Below are 17,895 nucleotides of genomic sequence, written 5' to 3' on the forward strand. Positions count from 1 at the left end.
AAAAGTATTTCATTGTCTGTAAAGCGCTTTGGGACATCGGGTGGTCGTGAAAGGAGCTGTAGAAATGTAAGTCTGTCTTTCTTTCTCATCAGATAAAAGCCACAATTTGAAAGATGTTCAGTTGTCAAAATCTTTCTTTTTTTCATATGAACTGAATACTAAATACAAACTTGTCAATTAAGCAGCAACAGTGTATTTACAAATAGAAGCAAATGGACTGTCAGACTGTACCTGAAAAGCATCTGTCTCCCAGTCTCCGTTCTTCGGAGCATCTCTTTATTTTTTTTCTGACTTTTGTCTGCTTTACTTTCTGGCTTCCCCTTGTACGTATCACCCACTGACACATCTTGCATCCTCGCTGTCTCTCCAGCCCATCTCGCCTTCACTTCCCTCTCTCGCTTCTCCTCTTCCAACATCCCTCTGGGGTTTGCAAGTCTCCGTTTTTTTGCGTTTAATAACTCTTTTCATGCAAAGAAGAGTTAGAGAAATGAGCAGCTTGCCTCGGGTGAATAAAGGCTGACAGGAATTAGCTGCTGTCTCTGCAATTCAGTCACCTTCAATTAGAGCTTCGACGAGCGATCCTGGGTGGTGAAACTCATTAAAGCTCTTCCTATAAATGATCTTCGTATTCTTTCCTGTTGGCCTTGCAATGCCCATTGCCCATTGCGCATTGCTACACAGAAACCATTAGGAGCCAAAAGCATCGGCATCATGGACGCAGTTATTCCAATGTCGAGAGTGTAGGATGTGAATGATTGAGGTTGAAATATTCACAAAAATTATCATATTTTTTTGGTCCCTTCAGAGAAACTTCAATAAAATTCTGATATGTTTCTTTTTAAATGTCAGAAATCTCATAAACTCAAGCCAGAGACTCAAAGAGAGGAAGGAATAACTGAGTGGAAGAAGGGTGTGGCATTCAAACATGAAGTGGCTGAAGAGGCAAAGATGAAGAGATTGCAAAAGAACAGGTGCTTCTGCACATGGTACTTGGTTACATTGGCCAGGATCTTACCCGAGGGGCCGCGTTGGGGGCGGGACTGCTGGTTTCCAGGTTCTAGTCCCACCCCCAGCGACGACTGATGACCTGACGCTCGTTTCCCCTGATTGGCCTTGTTAAGCCCGCCCTGCGGCCTTGTCGGCCAATTAAGGGAAAGCCGGTGTCAGATGACACTTCATCTGCCAGTTTTGTTAAAGTGACAGGCCCCATAATTTTTGACAGATGAATTGTCAGTGTTTGACAGCATTCAGGTGCTGTCAAACACTGACAATCACTGTCCAAAGGTGAGCCCTTGCACCCAGGCTCACCAATGACTCTCTCCTTAGGAGCAAACAGATGGCAGCTGCATGTGAGATTGTAGAAGCCATCTTTCAATTCTCCCGATCAAATGAGGCTTCACAGAAACATCAAACCTTGTCACCTGCAGATACATATAAACGGAATAAAAATATTTCTCACTTCATTCTCTCACCTGTCATACTTATCTGTGCACCATTGCACCCATCACACTACCTCTGCAGCTGTCATTTGCACTCTTACACTACAGCAGACCCACAGCTCGCCTCGCTGACCCTGGCGGGGTTTCCCAACGTCGGGAAGCCGCATCAGCAGGCCGCCTCCCGGGAAGATGGTTCAGAGGCGGGTTGGGAGAGGGTTTGGGACCCGCTCCCAATTTTTCCCATTTTCCCAGCAGTCCCTCCTCCAAACCCGCCTCCTCAGGGTTGGTAAAATCCAGCCCGGGCCCACCTCACCTGTTCTAGACTCTCAATACTCTGTCCAGGTGTCAGTCATCCGTCACTGAGTTGTCTGAATGAGTTTCCCCTGAGCAATATCAGGAAAGCTTCAACAACAACAACAACTTACATTTATAGAGTGCCTTTAACACGGTGAAATGTCCCAAAGTGCTTCACAAGAGCGTTATCAATAAAAACATTTTTGACACCGATCCGCAGAAGGAGATATTAGGGCAGATGACCAAAAACTCGGTCAAAGAGGTAGGTTTTAAGGACGAGAGAGAGGCAGAGAGGTTTAGGGAGGGAATTCCAGAGCTTGGGGCCCAGGCAGTTGAAGGCACGGCCGCCAGTGGTGGAGCGATTGAAATCGGGGGATGTGCAAGAGACCAGAATTGGAGGAACTCAAAGATCCCTGAGGATTGTAGGGCTGGAGGATATTACAGAGATAGGGAAGAGGCGAGGGCCACGGAGGGATTTGAACATGAAGATGGGGATTTTAAAATTGAGGCGTTGTTGGTCTGGGGAGGGCAAGTAGTTCAGGGAGGACAGGGGGTGCTGGGTGAACGAGACTCAGAGCTTCAACAGACAACCCTGTCACTATCACTCAGTCGTAGGAAGAATATTATTTGTCTTTAGGGGATGACAATGATTCCAAGCAGGAGGGATATAAGTTACAAGGAAAGGATCAGGTAGTTGAGTTTGGAGGTGTTGAGTTGATCTGATCAAAGCTTTCAAGATTGCGAAGGGTATTTACCAGATAATTTGTTCACAGTGACAAAGAATTCAAAAAGCACGAGTCAAATGATGAAGACTATAGCTGCAAATTGTATTTTATATAGCACATGTATCTTGGAAAAATGAGGCAAGGTACTTTGCTGAGAGAATATAACTTTTTAATGCAGAACACTGAAAGCTTGGTTGTAAAGATAGGTTGAAGAAGGTTTTATAAAAGTATGGAGAGGTGTTTAAAATCATGAAGAATAAGAATAAATAAAGAGAAGCTGTTTCCAATGGCTGAAGGGTCAATAACCAGAGGGCCCAGATTTAAGGTGATTGGCAAAAGAACGAGTGGTTAGGATTTGGACTGCGCTGCCTGATAGGGCGGTGGATACAGATTCAATAGCAGCCTTCAAAGGGGAATTGGATAAATACTTGAAGGAGAAGGAATTGCAGGGATATGGGGAAAGAGCGAGGGGGTAGTGAGACTAACTGGATTGCTCTTCGAGAGAGCCGGCGTAGACTCGATGGGCCGAATGGCCTCCTTCTGAGCTGTACTATTCTATGATTCTATGTAGAGGGGGTGAAGGTGTTAGGGAGGGAGTTTCAGAGAGTAGAGCCAAGTCTATCACCAGTGGTGGAATGAAGGGATGGGGCCTTGCACAAGTGGGGTGCGGGAGGAGATTGGTGGGGCAAGGCCACGCAGGGATTTGAGGATAAGGACGTGGGAGTTTAAATTCAATGTGTTGGGAGTTAGAGAACCACTGTCCGTGGTAAAGGATTGGTAATGGAGAAGCTGGGTGTACTACCGGACAGGATACAGGCAGCTGAGTTTCAAACAAGTTGGAGTTTATGGAGGAGGACATTGGAGAAATCAAGTCTAGAGGTGGCAAAAGCATGGATAAGGGCAGCGGAGGTGAGATGAGACAGCTGGATGGATGATCACAATCACAGAAACGGAGTGAATATTGAGCTCTTTGAGTTTGGCGTGGGAAGATAAGGGAGAAGGAGTGGGCGAAAGGGGTTTGAGAAGATAGTTTAACATGGAGAAAAGGAGCCCTGGGCTGTCTCTGACCTGGAACATTGGGAAGACTTTCCTGTGGTTTAGCCAGATCTGGTGATGAACATCTAGACCAGACATGCAGTAGATGTACTCTAGTTTGTGGGCCTTGATCTTAAACAAGTAAGGAGCGAAATTGTAACAGGAAATGGCAGGTGTGAGAGATTCTGAGTAAGAAGGGAAATCATTCGGATCTTTTTCACTAAAACAGCAGTAGAGGTGGACATTACCAGGGGAAGCCTCGAAAGTGAACAGTACAAATGCGGTCAAGAGACAATTCAAAGTATTTCTGGAGAGAGAAGGGGTTAAGGGATGTGGTGAGAGCTTGGAAAGGTTTGATTGGCCTGTCAATCGGTGATGGTCTCACATTCTTACATTCAACTAATTCCAAAGCTGCATCCTCAGCAGGATTGCCAAAGTCTTGGGAGAAAACCTTTGTGAGGTGCCACAGATTGTGCGCTTGGGGGCCGTAATTTCACCAGAAGTGCGGCGGAAACCTCGATTACACGCGCAATGGAGTTTCCACCAAAACTCTGGTCAAGTTGCGGGAGCTGCTCCGAGGAAGTTCTCAGCCCGTGTGGGTTTTTTTGGGGGGGAGGAAGACCAAAGAATATTTCTTTTCACAAACAAATCGGTTTGTGTTTTCAGCCCAGGAGGGTTGTCCCAACTGATGTCTGGCGGTCCAGGCCAGCAGGAATGTCTGGCTCATGAGGAACATCTAAAGCAGATGCTTGGTAACCATCACAAGGTGATCGGGTGGGAACTCATTCCACAACAGCCTGTTCTGGCAAAGCGCGAGGCACAAACGGAAATCCACTGAAATTATTCTCAATGTGCTTTGGCGCAATGATTTGTTTCCAGCGAGGGTTTGTGGAACAAGTATTCCTATAGATCCTTGGGTGACTGATTGAAGAGATTTAAATATACACCCCCAACATGCTAGACAACACGAACATTCTGTACAAAATGTAACTGTTCTCACTAATTCCCACTTGCTCGCAGTATTAATGATTATTGAGTGATGGCAGCAGATACATCATTCTCATAATCATCAGATATTCTCAAGGTTAGCTACATAACCAAAGCCATAATTAGAGTTTTCAGGATTAGAAGCTGTGTCAATCTGTTACCGATCAGATTCAACTTCAAGCTCACACCTAATGCCCTAGACACGCTCTCCACTCCCAGACAAGGTGCTTCACAGAGACTTAACTTCAAAAAACAGCCGCAAAGACAGTAAAGGAGGCAGAAACACCGGGACGAGCAGTTGGGCCGAATGGCCTGTTTCTGGGCTGTAATCTCCATGTAAAAAGAGGGAGAGTTAGGAGGGGTGACCGACTCTTGGCCGTAGAGATGGGTTTATGGAGGGAGGTGCAGAGGTGGAGGGGGTTAGGGAGGGAACTCCACAGTGTGAGGTTTAGGCCTCCACCCACGTTCCACTCTGCTCTACCCTCTCCCTCACCCTCGCCATTCCCACTCCCTCTCCCACACCCTCGCCATTCCCGCTCCCTCGCCCACACCCTCGCCATTCCCACTCCCACACCCTCGCCATTCCCGCTCCCTCTCCCTCACCCTCACCATTCCCGCTCCCTCTCCCTCACCCTCGTCATTCCCGCTCCCTCTCCCTCACCCTCGCCATTCCCACTCCCTCGCCCTTGCTATTCCCGCTCCCTCTCCCGCACCCTCGCCATTCCCGCTCCCTCTCCCTCACCCTCACCATTCCCGCTCCCTCTCCCGCACCCTCGCCATTCCCGCTCCCTCTCCCTCACCCTCGCCATTCCCACTCCCTCGCCCTTGCTATTCCCGCTCCCTCTCCCTCGTCCTCGCCATTCCCACTCCCTCTCCCTCACCCTCGCCACTCCCTCGTCCACACCCTTGCCATTCCCAGTCCCTCTCCCTCACCCTCACCATTCCCGCTCCCTCTCCCACACCCTCACCATTCCCGCTCCCTCTCCCGCGCCCTCGCCATTCCCGCTCCCTCTCCCTCACCCTCACCATTCCCGCTCCCTCTCCCTCACCCTCGCCATTCCCGCTCCCACACCCTCACCATTCCCACTCCCTCACCCTTGCTATTCCCGCTCCCTCTCCCTCGTCCTCGCCATTCCCACTCCCTCTCCCTCACCCTCGTCACTCCCTCGTCCACACCCTTGCCATTCCCAGTCCCTCTCCCACACCCTCGCCATTCCCGGTCCCTCTCCCACACCCTCGCCACTCCCTCTCCCTCACCCTCGCCATTCCCACTCCCTCTCCCTCACCCTCGCCACTCCCTCGTCCACACCCTCGCCATTCCCGCTCCCTCTCCCACACCCTCGCCATTCCCTCTCCCACACCCTCGCCATTCCCGCTCCCTCTCCCTCACCCTCACCATTCCCACTCCCTCTCCCACACCCTCGCCATTCCCTCTCCCACACCTTCGCCATTCCCGCTCCCTCTCTCTCACTCTCCGCTCTCCCCTCCGCTGCCTCTTGCATTCACATCTTGCGTCCAGCTCCCAAGAATCCATTGCTATCAGTCCCACCTCAGCTGGAGTGCTGGGGCTCCGTCCTCCTTCCTCTCCTTTGTTTCTGTGTTCTCTGTCTATCATGCCTGTCATCGGGAGCAGACAGAGACGGGAGCTCAACTTTCTAATGAGTCATAAAAAATGGAAATCTCTGGTTTTAGCTTAAGTACAACTTTGTACACTCAAATGGGGAACCAAAATCTGCCAACAGATGCTGCTTAATGCAGTGGCCTCTTGGGCTGGGATAATAGAGGAGATGGAATTACCGCAACTATTCAAAATTGGCTTTGTTGATGAGCACAAGATGGTCGAAGATAAATGAAGTGTTGGCTAAATATGCATGTCCTTTCGACAATAACCTTCAGTGTTGGCAGGGAACCCGTAGCCCAATCCTGAGCGAAGCTCAGAGACCAGGCTGTCTTTAGTATGCTTCGCGTGTGTGATTCCTGGCGCTGACCCAATCCGTGCAGAGATCTGCAACCCGACGGCCTGTTGTCTGGAAGGATCGGGAGACCTCCCAGGAACGTTTGGTCAATTGCAAAGTGTGCAATGCACCAAAACCGTTCTTCGGCGGGGCATATTCCCGAGTGCCCGAGATACCCTGGCCACTGAGCTAAGAGCGCAGTCAGGCTTTTCCCCACAGAATCCCCTCGGTTATTGCTGCAAGTGTTTCTCAATTTCCTTTGTCGTCTGCTCTTAATGCTCAGAAACGACAACACAAAACAAAAGAGCGACTGTGATCACGATTAAATACTGAGCGGACACAACCTGCTCGACGCATCCAAGTATAACAAATCGTTGGTGACCAACAAATGCTCGCCGTGTTTTCCTGACATTCCTTCTCTGCTACATTAACGGAGGCATTAACCCACTGGAAGTGACCGTGATGAAGCCCAATTTTAACCCAGGGCGGGAATCGGGGTTGGGAGGGGCCGAGCGGGGTCCAGAGGGTGAGGCGCGGGAGATTTTTAACTTTTTTTAAAAGCCACCTGGCCTAACGCAGTGCCCAGTGAAGGCTGGAGGCTGCGGTCTCAGTCCTGTTTGTCAATTCAATCCTGCACACATTTCCCAAAGTAATAAAATAGAGAGTTAAAACTGAGCTGATTTCACGTTTGCAGGTCTAAGGACGAGAGGATGAAGGAGCCTTTCCGTGAGGGGGGGAGGGCAGCGGTTATATTTCACACAATCCCCAACACTCCGCTGTGACGATGCTCCAGCTCTGCCACCTGTGCACCTCTGAGGAGAGACCATTTCTAAACTGTAGCCAGTCGTGCGATAGGTTTTGGTATTGAAACTCCCCAAGCCTTGACTGGTCCTGACCCTGGCCAGGCCCTGGATTTTTAACTCCCAGCGGATTCCCCGCTCAGGCCCGAGTTAAAATTACGGTCAGGGTCTCAATGATGTCATCGGGCCGCAACACGCCTGTTGCAAAGAAGGACCCCGCTGGCTCCGGGCGCCTGTCCTCGCCGCCTGCTCAGGCAAGCGGGTTAAAATCGCAGATGTTGCGATTGTGGCAGCTTTAGGACGGGTAAGAGCCCTGGGACGATTTTAACCGCCCGTCTGCCAGGTTTCTGCTGAGCGAGTGTGGTGAAAATCGCCCCTCCTGTACTGTCACTGACAGGTAATAAACTCAATGGCCCAGAAATTCAGGTCGGGGGCTTCCCGCGGGTGCAAGTCTCCGACCTGCACTTACCTAGCACGCCGGCGTTGAGCTGTGGGGCCCGCGTGGGATTCCGATCCTGGGCCTCCTCCAACTGCCGGCGCGCTATGCTTGTGTATCCCAGGGGCGCAGTTAGTTCGAAGCGTCCCCTAGTATCACGTGGGCCATGGAGAGCCAATTGTAGCAGGGAATGCTTCATTCATAAGTTTGACAGGAAAAGCTGTCAAACCTATAAATACTATGGCCTAGAAATTAGCTATAGCCCCGCCAGCTCGCTGGCGGCCAGAATTTACCGCTGGGCGCGGAGCCACTCGCGCCCAGCCGATATTCAGTTTCAGCGCCCAAAGTCGAGGACGGCTGCTGTTCAAGGGTGTGGCCGCCCCCGCTTGGGGCGCTGAAACTGAATATCGGCGCGCTAGTGGCCGCAGCGCCACCCGCAGCGGAGCGGCAGGCTGCGGTACTGCAGGCCTTCCTCCCTCTCTTAAGGGGGAGGTGCCTGCAGCAGCCGGAGCCCCGATCGCGAGTGCCGGCAAAAGAGCCCGGCACAACGGAGAAGTGCCGGGCTCCCGGAAACCAGCCGGCAATGCCGCGGGGGGGGAGGGTGGTGGAGGAGGCCGGGGAAGGAGGTGCGGGCAGGCGGCCGCCAAAAAAGCGGCCGGCCGCACCTCCACCTTAAAGCGCCCCACTAAGGCTGCTGTACGGACCCGGTCTCCGAATGTTATTAGCGGCCGCCACGGAAGAGGCGGCCGCTACTGAAGATGGGGATCGGGCCGGTGTCGGGGCGGAACCGGGGCGCTGCGCACACCGATGACGTCATCGGTGGCGGCGCAGCGCTAACGGCTACCGCCGCAATTAGCGCGTCAATGAAGTTCACCCGAAGTTTGCAGACTGGCGCAGAAGCCCTCTTTGGGCGGTAACTGGGCGCAAAGCCAACTGAATTTCTAGGCCAGAAAGTCCCAAAACAGCACTAAAATCTCAAATAAATTTTAAAAAACATCACATTTAAAAAATAAATTATAAATTACATGAAATAACTATTTTAACCAATAATTAAAATTTTTGAAAAATTAATTACATTTTCTAACAGGGCTAAAAATAAACTGACCTTTCTTTAAAGTATTTAAAAATAATAAACCTGTGGAAAAAATGTTTTAATTTTAATTAATTCACCACTTACCTTGTTAAAAGCAGGCCTTGCACCTGCTTTTTAAAAGTGTAACTCCTGGAGACTCACCCTCCCGGAAAAAGCTGCAAAAAAAACCATAAGTTCGATGCACACGCGCTGCCTCTCCGGCGCACGCGCTGCCTCTCCGGCGCACGCGTTCCACCTCTGAACCCCTTCTTTCAGGGGAACGGAAGTTCCGGTTTCCCGCGCATGCGCAGTGCATGCATGAGAGCGGCACTTTCATTGGGCCTACGGGTGAGTACCCCGTGCGTACTCGCGCGTTGGGACCCGAATTTCTGGGCCAATATTTGTACTAAAACAGAGTGAGAAGCGGAGAACAGCTCATTGCAGACACTCAAAACATTCTGGAAAACTCCTAGCCAGTGCTGAGGAGTAGAATAAAATGCTGTCGTAGAGCTGCACTACAAGATTGAGAATTAGCAGAACATTTCTGAAGATGAATCAGCTCCTTCCAGTTAGCCTGTGGTCCAGTACAATATAAATACACCTTCCGATAATTAATGCAGCAACTTATCAGCGTGGATTCCAACTGTTCTTACTTTCAGTTAGTTCTGCCAGTGAGAGGCTGTGTTGATATCCACGGCAATAAACATTTCTCAGGATTTACACCCACCTAGGCCCCAAGCAGCTGAGCGTGTCACAAAGCTCAGTAATGTGGTAAACAGCTCGTCTTTCTCTTCCCTTCTTTCTCTGAGGTCCTCTCCGTTCTTGCTGTAGTTCAGGAAAGCCCAAGGGTAAAGGCATTGATATCGTTCTAGCTTCAGATACTATCGCTGGTGGGGTTCCTAACCCTCCAACAATTGAAGATTCATCTCCAGGGCACAGCTGGGGGGGGGGAACCCAGGCCAGGAACATCACCAGGGGGAATAAAAGAAAACATTTTCATTCAACGCTTTCGGTAATTAGTTAGAAAAATGTTGGTGATGGGAAAGAAAAGGCTGACAATCAAGAAGCATCCAATCGGGTGGTGAAGAGTCTGTTGGCTTTCTGATTGGCCGTGGGGGCGGGGCACCGCGAAGATGGACGTGTCGGGCGACCAATGGTGGGAGCGTTGGGGGGGGGGGGGCGCGGGGCAATTGGAGGGAGGAGGTCATGTGATGGAACCTCCAGGAACACAGCCACCCAGAGTGGGCGACTCTACTGGCTGGTGCTGGGGGGTGGCTTCCAAACCGCTGAGATTGGAGGACCGCTCGGTGCATTCCAACGTTTGCCGTTTGCTGGCTTAGGACCAAGTGCTCCAGCGAAGGACATCTCATCGGCAACCCCGTCACCGCGCCCAGTAACGGCGAGAGTCTGAGAGCATCACCAGTCAGGGAGGCCCTGCAGTCTGCACTCAATTTCTGACCGGATGGTTGAAGCAGATAAAGGGGAAAAAATAAACTGCAGCTTAAAAACAATCAGAGAATGTTACTGTGAAAAGAAAAGTGTTGAGGAATGATAAATGTTGGGACGAGTCCATTACTGTGCAAAGATCTTTAGATCAGAGTACACTTTCCGGCAATATCCAGGAGACACCAACTCTATCAATGAAAAACGGTACAATCCACTGTTTGTTTTCTCCATAATTTACTGCCCGCTAACAAGATCACATTCTCAGGACTGAACATGCAGCCCCCTTCCTGGTGGGACCAGGGGGAGGTCAAGGGTCATGATCCACTTTGAAGTCGGTCAGTTTTGTATTTCCGGGCACGGCCAAAACTGGCCGCAAATAACTTACTGGCTTAACTTTCAAGTTCCCGGCCGCGGTCACCTTGAGTCTGACGCGACAGGCAATGAGTCATTGGAGGGCGTCATCGTGGCTGTACTCTGTGTCAAGTCGGCCAAATATGATCTCCGACCCCATCCCAATCCCTCGCCTCTGGCCCCCCTTTCTTTATCCAAAAGAATAATTAAACAAAACCATATATTTCTTTTCAAGGTCAAGCTGTAAGGGATGTACATAAACTGAGTTTACAATTATGTTATTGTAATGTATACAACATTGAAGGGACTACTTTGTTTTGCGGATGTACATCCTTAGTTGCGAGCGTATATAACAGACACGTATCGATTTGTATAGTCAGTGCCGAAGTTCCAGTTACCCAGTAAAGATCACTTGAAGTTACTCTCAGTCTCTGCTGCTTTATTATTTTATGTAGTTGTGTATAGCGGTACAAACACAACAAATTGGCGACGAGAATTATAAACCTACGTCTTCCTATTCTGGCATCGCATCCAGAGGACACCGAAATTTGGAAGAAAGGAGCAAGAAGGTAGAGAAAACGGAGCACGCTTGCTAAGCTAGGCAGGGGATACGTAAGTCAAGTGAAAAGTGCACAGGACTTGCATGACGCTAGCTAACTAGTAAAGAAAGAAAAACGGGATTGGAAAAAAAAATGGCGATGATTGTCATGATTGCAGCATTTGATAGCAGCATTGAAGACTGGGCAACTTACATTGAAAGAGTGGAGTTGTACTGTGAGGCTAACGGAGTGGAGGCAGAAAAGAAAGCCACTGTTTTGCTGAGTGTTATGGGCACGAAGACATATGGGCTGCTATGTAGTTTATTAACCCCTGAAAAGCCAGCAAACAAAACATTCAAACAAATAGTGGACACACTCCAAGACCATTTAAGCCCCAAACCACTGCTCATAGCTGAAAGATTTAAATTCCATAAACGGAACCAGAGCAAAAATGAAAGCATTTCTGAATATTTGGCAAAGTTGCGCAAATTATCAGAACATTCCCAATTTGGAGTGGGCTTATCAGATGCATTGAGGAACAGATTTGTGTGTGGCATGCAAAGTGAAAGCACACAAAAGAAGCTCCTGTCTGAAAAAGACCTCACATTGGAGAAGGCTCTAAGTATTGCAATATCAATGGAAGCAGCAGCACGTGGCGCTTTAGAAATTCAACAAAAATCCCTGGAATATTCAACTAATAAAATGTCACTGAAACAAGAAAAGAAGTGCTATCGCTGTGGCAAAATGTCACATGACCACAATGACTGTTGGTTTAAAGACAAAGACTGCAGACAATGTGGCAGACGAGGGCACATTGAAAGAGTCTGCAAAGCAAATAAGAAGCCGAAAACTGATACAATACAGAGTAACAAAAAGGTACATCAAGTGACTGAAAACAAGAAACCTTTCAAAGATAGATACAAGAAGGTAAACCACGTGACTGGAGACAGTTCAGATAAAGAAAAAAGTGACACAGACTCAGAGGAAGAGGATTTGGCTTGTCTAAAACTACACAGTGTGAAAGAAACAGAGGATCACAGAATAATATGGGTTACTCCAGAAGTGGCAGGAGTTAGGCTAAAAATGGAGTTGGACACAGGCTCAGCTTTAACAGTGATCTCTGTACATGACTACAAACGACTGTTTTCACACATACCGCTAAGGCCAACTAAAGTACTGTTAAAGACATACACAGGACAAAGAGTGTGCCCCAAAGGTAAAATAAAAGTGACAGTGACATACAAAGAAAAAAAATACCGCAGTTGAACCTCTATGTAGTGGAAAATGGAGGACCACCATTGCTGGGACGCGAATGGCTCAGGAAAATACAGTTGGATTGGCACGCCATCCAAGCACTGTTTGTGTCAGCAAAGGAGGACAGCAACGCCACTCCTGAGAGACTGTCACAAATACTCTCTGGCTCTCAGGAAGTGTTCAAGAGGGAATAGGAACACTTAAGGGCATGAAAGCAAAAATTAAGATTGAGGAGAATGCAAATCCAAAGTTCCACAAGGCCAGACCAGTGCCTTATGCAATTCGCCCTTCAGTAGAAGCAGAGCTGGAGAACTTGGAGCAGTTAGGGGTCCTGTTCAAGGTGGATTGGAGTGAATGGGCCACACCTATAGTTCCAGTGATGAAGAAAACCTCCAGCACAAAACCAGGAAAGCCAAGAAAAGTGCGCATCTGTGGAGACTTTAAAGTGACTGTTAACCCAGTCCTCCACACAGTACAGTACCCATTGCCTCGCATTGAGGACATCTTTGCTTCCCTGTCAAGAGGGCAACGCTTCACAAAGATTGACTTGGCCCAGGCCTATCTCCAAATGGAAATTGATGATGCATCAAAGAAGTACCTGACAATAAATACGCACAAAGCCCTTTACCAGTACAATCGGCTGGTATTCGGAATAGCATCAGCTCCTACAATCTGGCAAAGGGCAATGGACAAAGTCCTGCAGGGGATCCCAGGTACTCAGTGTTATCTTGATGACATCATCATTACTGGCAAGAATGACAACGACCACCTTTCCAACCTCGAACAGGTGCTCATCAGGTTACGGGAGTATGGGCTCCGAGCGAACCGAGACAAGTGTGAGTTTTTCAAAAAGGAAATTTCATACTGTGGACATGTGATTGACAAGGACGGTTTACACAAGTCTCCAGACAAGATTGAGGCTGTGATTAATGCACCAACACCTGAAAATGTGTCTCAGTTGAGATCATATCTTGGACTGGTGAACTACTATCACAAGTTCTTGCCCAACCTATCCACAGTGTTACATCCACTAAATGCACTGCTACAGACAGGGTCACAATGGAAGTGGAGTGACAGCTGTGAACAAGCTTTTCAAGAGAGTAAAAGACTCATTACTTCAGAAGAGGTGCTAGCTCACTTTGACCCATCCTTACCTATTCGACTGGCATGTGATGCTTCACCCCATGGCATTGGTGCCGTGTTGTCACATAAGTTCCCAGACGGCTCAGAAAGACCAATAACCTTTGCTTCAAGATCATTGACTACAGCTGAACGCAATTATGCACAGATTGACCGAGAGGCCCTCAGCCTTGAGTGGGGAGTCAAGAAATTCAACCACTACTTGTATGGTCAACAGTTTACACTGTTAACTGACCACCAGCCTCTCATTTCAATCTTCAACCCAAGGAAGGGCGTTCCAGTGATGACGGCACAACAGCTACAGCGATGGTCACTCTTCCTAGGGGCTCACCTGTATGACATTGAATACAAGGGGACCAAGCAACATGGCAACGCCGATGGTTTGTCACGTTTACCGCTGCCGACCTCAGAGAGAACTACAACAGTTGACTCAGCAGAGGTATTTCACACGACAATAGTTGAGCAGCTACCAGTGACAAACTCCCTCATTGAAAGAGAAACACGCAATGACCCTACATTGTCAAAAGTTTATGACATCACTGTGAAGGGATGGCCAGCGCATGGTGACTCATTGTTTTCAGCATTCTCAGCCAGGAGGGAGCAGTTATCAGTGGTCGGGGAACACTGATGTGCGGCTCACGAGCTGTGATTCCTCCCAAGCTTCGTAACCGAGTGCTGGATGAATTGCATGAAGGCCACTTAGGTACGGTAAAGATGAAAAGCCTTGCCCGTGGTTACGTGTGGTGGCCAGGAATTGACAAACAGATCGAGGACCTGACAAAGAGCTGCTCAGGATGTCAAAAGGTCCAGAACGCACCACTACAAGTGCAGTGTATGTGCCTTTAAGAGCCCCATGTGTACTGTAATGCCGGTAATGGCCACTCGGGCTATATAAGCCTGTATATTGTGTTGTATCAGTTAGTTCCCCTCCAGACTTTGTTTAGTAAACACGTGTGAAACCAACTCCTGTCTTCAGTGTCTCTATCAACACACGGACACAACAGTGGCGACGAATTGGAAACGGACTTCTGCAATTCGGCAGCACCTCAAGGACATCGATTCCTCTGGCGTCCAAAGTTGAAGAAAAAATCAAGAAAAAGAAAAAGCTGTGGTTTCACCAGCTAGCCAAGCTGGTGGCAGGTACTGCAATAATCCTTCCTGGGCGTCGGGCTGGGGCTCCAGCGGCTGGCTCTGCAGCTAGGCCAAGCAGCGAAAGCGGAGGCAAGCAGTAACAGACGGGGAGGGAGCACTCGGGAGACGGCCGGCGCTGCAAGCAGCTCGGCGTTCAGACCTAGAGAGTCCGGCGGGAACGAGTCTCCAACTGTAAATAAATAAATAAAAAGAACGGAAACCGCGGGAAACAGCGTTGTCATCGGCAGCAGCAGCGGGGAAGCGCGGGAAGCGCCATATCTGTTCTGCAGAAAAGAAAGAAAAGCGCGGGAAGCGCCATTTTTTTTCTAGGATGCCTAAGTCTGGCAATATTGATGCTTTTGATAACGAGATAGAGGATTGGACCACATATGTGGAAAGAGTGGAGGTATATTGCACCACAAATGGAATAGAAGATGAAAAAAAAGCTTCAGTACTGCTAAATCTAATGGGCGCAAAGACACACGGGCTGTTACGAAATTTAATCACTCCAGCCAAACCAAAGGACAAGAATTTTAAAGAAATTGTTGATACCCTACAGGAGCACTTAAACCCAACACCGCTGCTGATAGCGGAACGATTCAAATTCTTCAAGAGAAATCAACACAAGAATGAAAGTAACGCTGATTACCTCACCGAATTAAGAAAGCTATCAAAACACTGCCAATTCGGGGCAGGACTAGCAGATTATCTTCGAGACAAATTCGTCTGGGGTCTCCTAAGTGAAGGAACATAGAAAAGGCTGCTTTCTGAAAAAGATTTAACACTGGACAAGGCTTTCAGTATGGCTGTATCATACGAAGCAGCCGCAAGAGGAGCTGCAGAAATACAACAAAAGACACAGGACTTCGGCACCCATGAAATGACACAGGGTTTCGAGAGATGTTATCGCTGCAGCAGATCCACCCATGACCAGAGGGACTGCTGGTTCAAGGACAAAGCATGCAGGCAATGCGGAAAGATTGGACACATTGCACGGGTATGCCAATCTGGACAAAAAAAATCCACGGACAGGAAAAAAAAAATCAATAAAGAAAAGTACAGAAAGGTACAAATGATGACGGACAGTAGCTCCGAAGACCAGAAGAGCGATAGCGACTCCGAAAACAAGAGACAAAGCTGTCTCAAATTACATAATGTAATTGCCAAAGATGATTACCAGACCATTTGGGTTACCCTCACGATAGCAGGGTCCCCAGTTAAAATGGAGCTAGATACAGGATCAGCTCTGACCGTCATAAATCGACGGGATTACGAGCGGCTATTTCCGCATATACCTTTAAAAGACACATCCATTATCTTGAAAACATATACGGGGCAGAAAGTATACCCCAAAGGAAAAATAAGGGTGCCTGTTGTATACAACGGCAAGGAAATACAAAAGTTGTATTTATACATTCTACAAGATGGTGGTCCACCGCTGCTGGGACGTGAATGGATCAGGAAAATACGTTTAGACTGGCACTCCATTCAGGCACTGACGGTGACCAGTAAGAAAAAAAACGATGATGACGTCATACCTGAACGATTAAAAGACATCTTGGCCAACGCCAAAGAAGTGTTTCAAGAGAAACTAGGAACCTTGAAAGGCATCACCGCCTCAATAAAAGTGGAAGATGCAGCAATTCCCAAGTTTTTTAAGGCAAGACCGGTGCCATACACAATTCGTCCAGCAGTCGAGGCAGAGCTGGAGAATTTGGAAAAGGCAGGCGTATTATCCAAAATAGATTGGAGCGATTGGGCAACACCCATCGTCCCAGTCATGAAGAAAGCATTGAATAATGATAAATCTGAAGAACAGAGAAAAATTCGCATCTGTGGAGACTTCAAGGTGACTGTAAACCCGGTCCTTCACACGGTACAGTATCCTCTTCCGAGGATAGAAGATATTTTCGCCTCACTATCCGGAGGGAAACGTTTCACCAAAATTGACTTGGCACAGGCATATCTACAGGTGGAGGTTGAAGAGGCCTCTAAAAAATATCTCACGATAAATACACACAAAGGTCTGTACCAGTACAATCGACTGGTTTTTGGAGTAGCATCCGCTCCAGCTATCTGACAAAGAGCTATGGAGCAAGTCCTCCAAGGGATTCCGGGGACTCAATGCTACCTAGACGACATCCTTATAACAGGAGAAAACGACAACGAGCACCTTGCCAATTTGGAGCAGGTGCTCATTAGGCTGAGAGAACGGGGCCTACGAGCAAATCGCCCCAAGTGCGAATTTTTCCAAAATCAAATATCATATTGTGGCCACATAATTAATAAGGAAGGGTTGCATAAGTCACCTGAAAAAATTGAAGTGGTCATAAAAGCCCCAGCACCTGAAAATGTTTCACAATTAAGGTCGTTCCTGGGATTAATAAATTACTATCATAAATTTTTACCGAACTTATCAACTCTTCTACACCCTCTTAATGAACTGCTACAAACAGGAGTAATTTGGAAATGGAGCGAAGACTGTAAACGTGCCTTCCATAAATGCAAAGACTTAATCACGTCCAAAGAAGTTTTGGCTCATTACAACCCATCACTGCCAATCAGACTGGCGTGCGATGCATCCCCTTACAGCGTAGGAGCAGTATTATCGCATAAATTCCCTGATGGCTCGGAACGGCCGATAGCTTTTGCGTCACGCTCATTGAACTCAGCTGAGCGTAACTATGCCCAAATCGACAGGGAAGCACTCAGCCTGGTATGGGGAGTGAAGAAATTCAACCATTACCTACACAGACAAAAATTTACCTTGTTGACTGACCATCAACCCCTCATCTCCATATTCAACCCTAAAAAGGGTGTTCCCATTATGACAGCGCAAAGGCTACAGAGGTGGTCCCATTTTTCTAGGGGCACACCAATACAACATAGAATACAAAGGGTCAAAACAGCATGGGAATGCTGACGGGTTATCGCGCCTACCGTTGCCAACGGTAGAAGAAGCACCTACCGTAGACCCAGTAGAGATTTTCCACTCTACCATAGTCGAATGTCTACCAGTAACAAATTCTGCCATTGAAAGGGAAACTAGAAATGACCCGACTCTCTCACGAGTCTACGATTTAACGGTAAAGGGATGGCCAGCACATGGCAAACCACTGCTGCCAGCATTCTCGCAAAGAAGAGAACAGCTGTCAGTGTGCCGAGGAACCTTGATGTGTGGATCCACAGTGGTGATTCCACCCAAACTCCAGGATAAAGTTCTAAAGGAGCTTCACGAGGGGCATCTAGGTGGAGTGAAAATGAAGAACCTAGCCAGGGCGTTTGTATGGT

The sequence above is a fragment of the Somniosus microcephalus genome, chromosome 34 (genome assembly GCF_052327205.1).
Source record: "Somniosus microcephalus isolate GS21.2 chromosome 34, FLI_Smic_1.0, whole genome shotgun sequence".
NCBI classification, from domain to species: domain Eukaryota; kingdom Metazoa; phylum Chordata; class Chondrichthyes; order Squaliformes; family Somniosidae; genus Somniosus; species Somniosus microcephalus.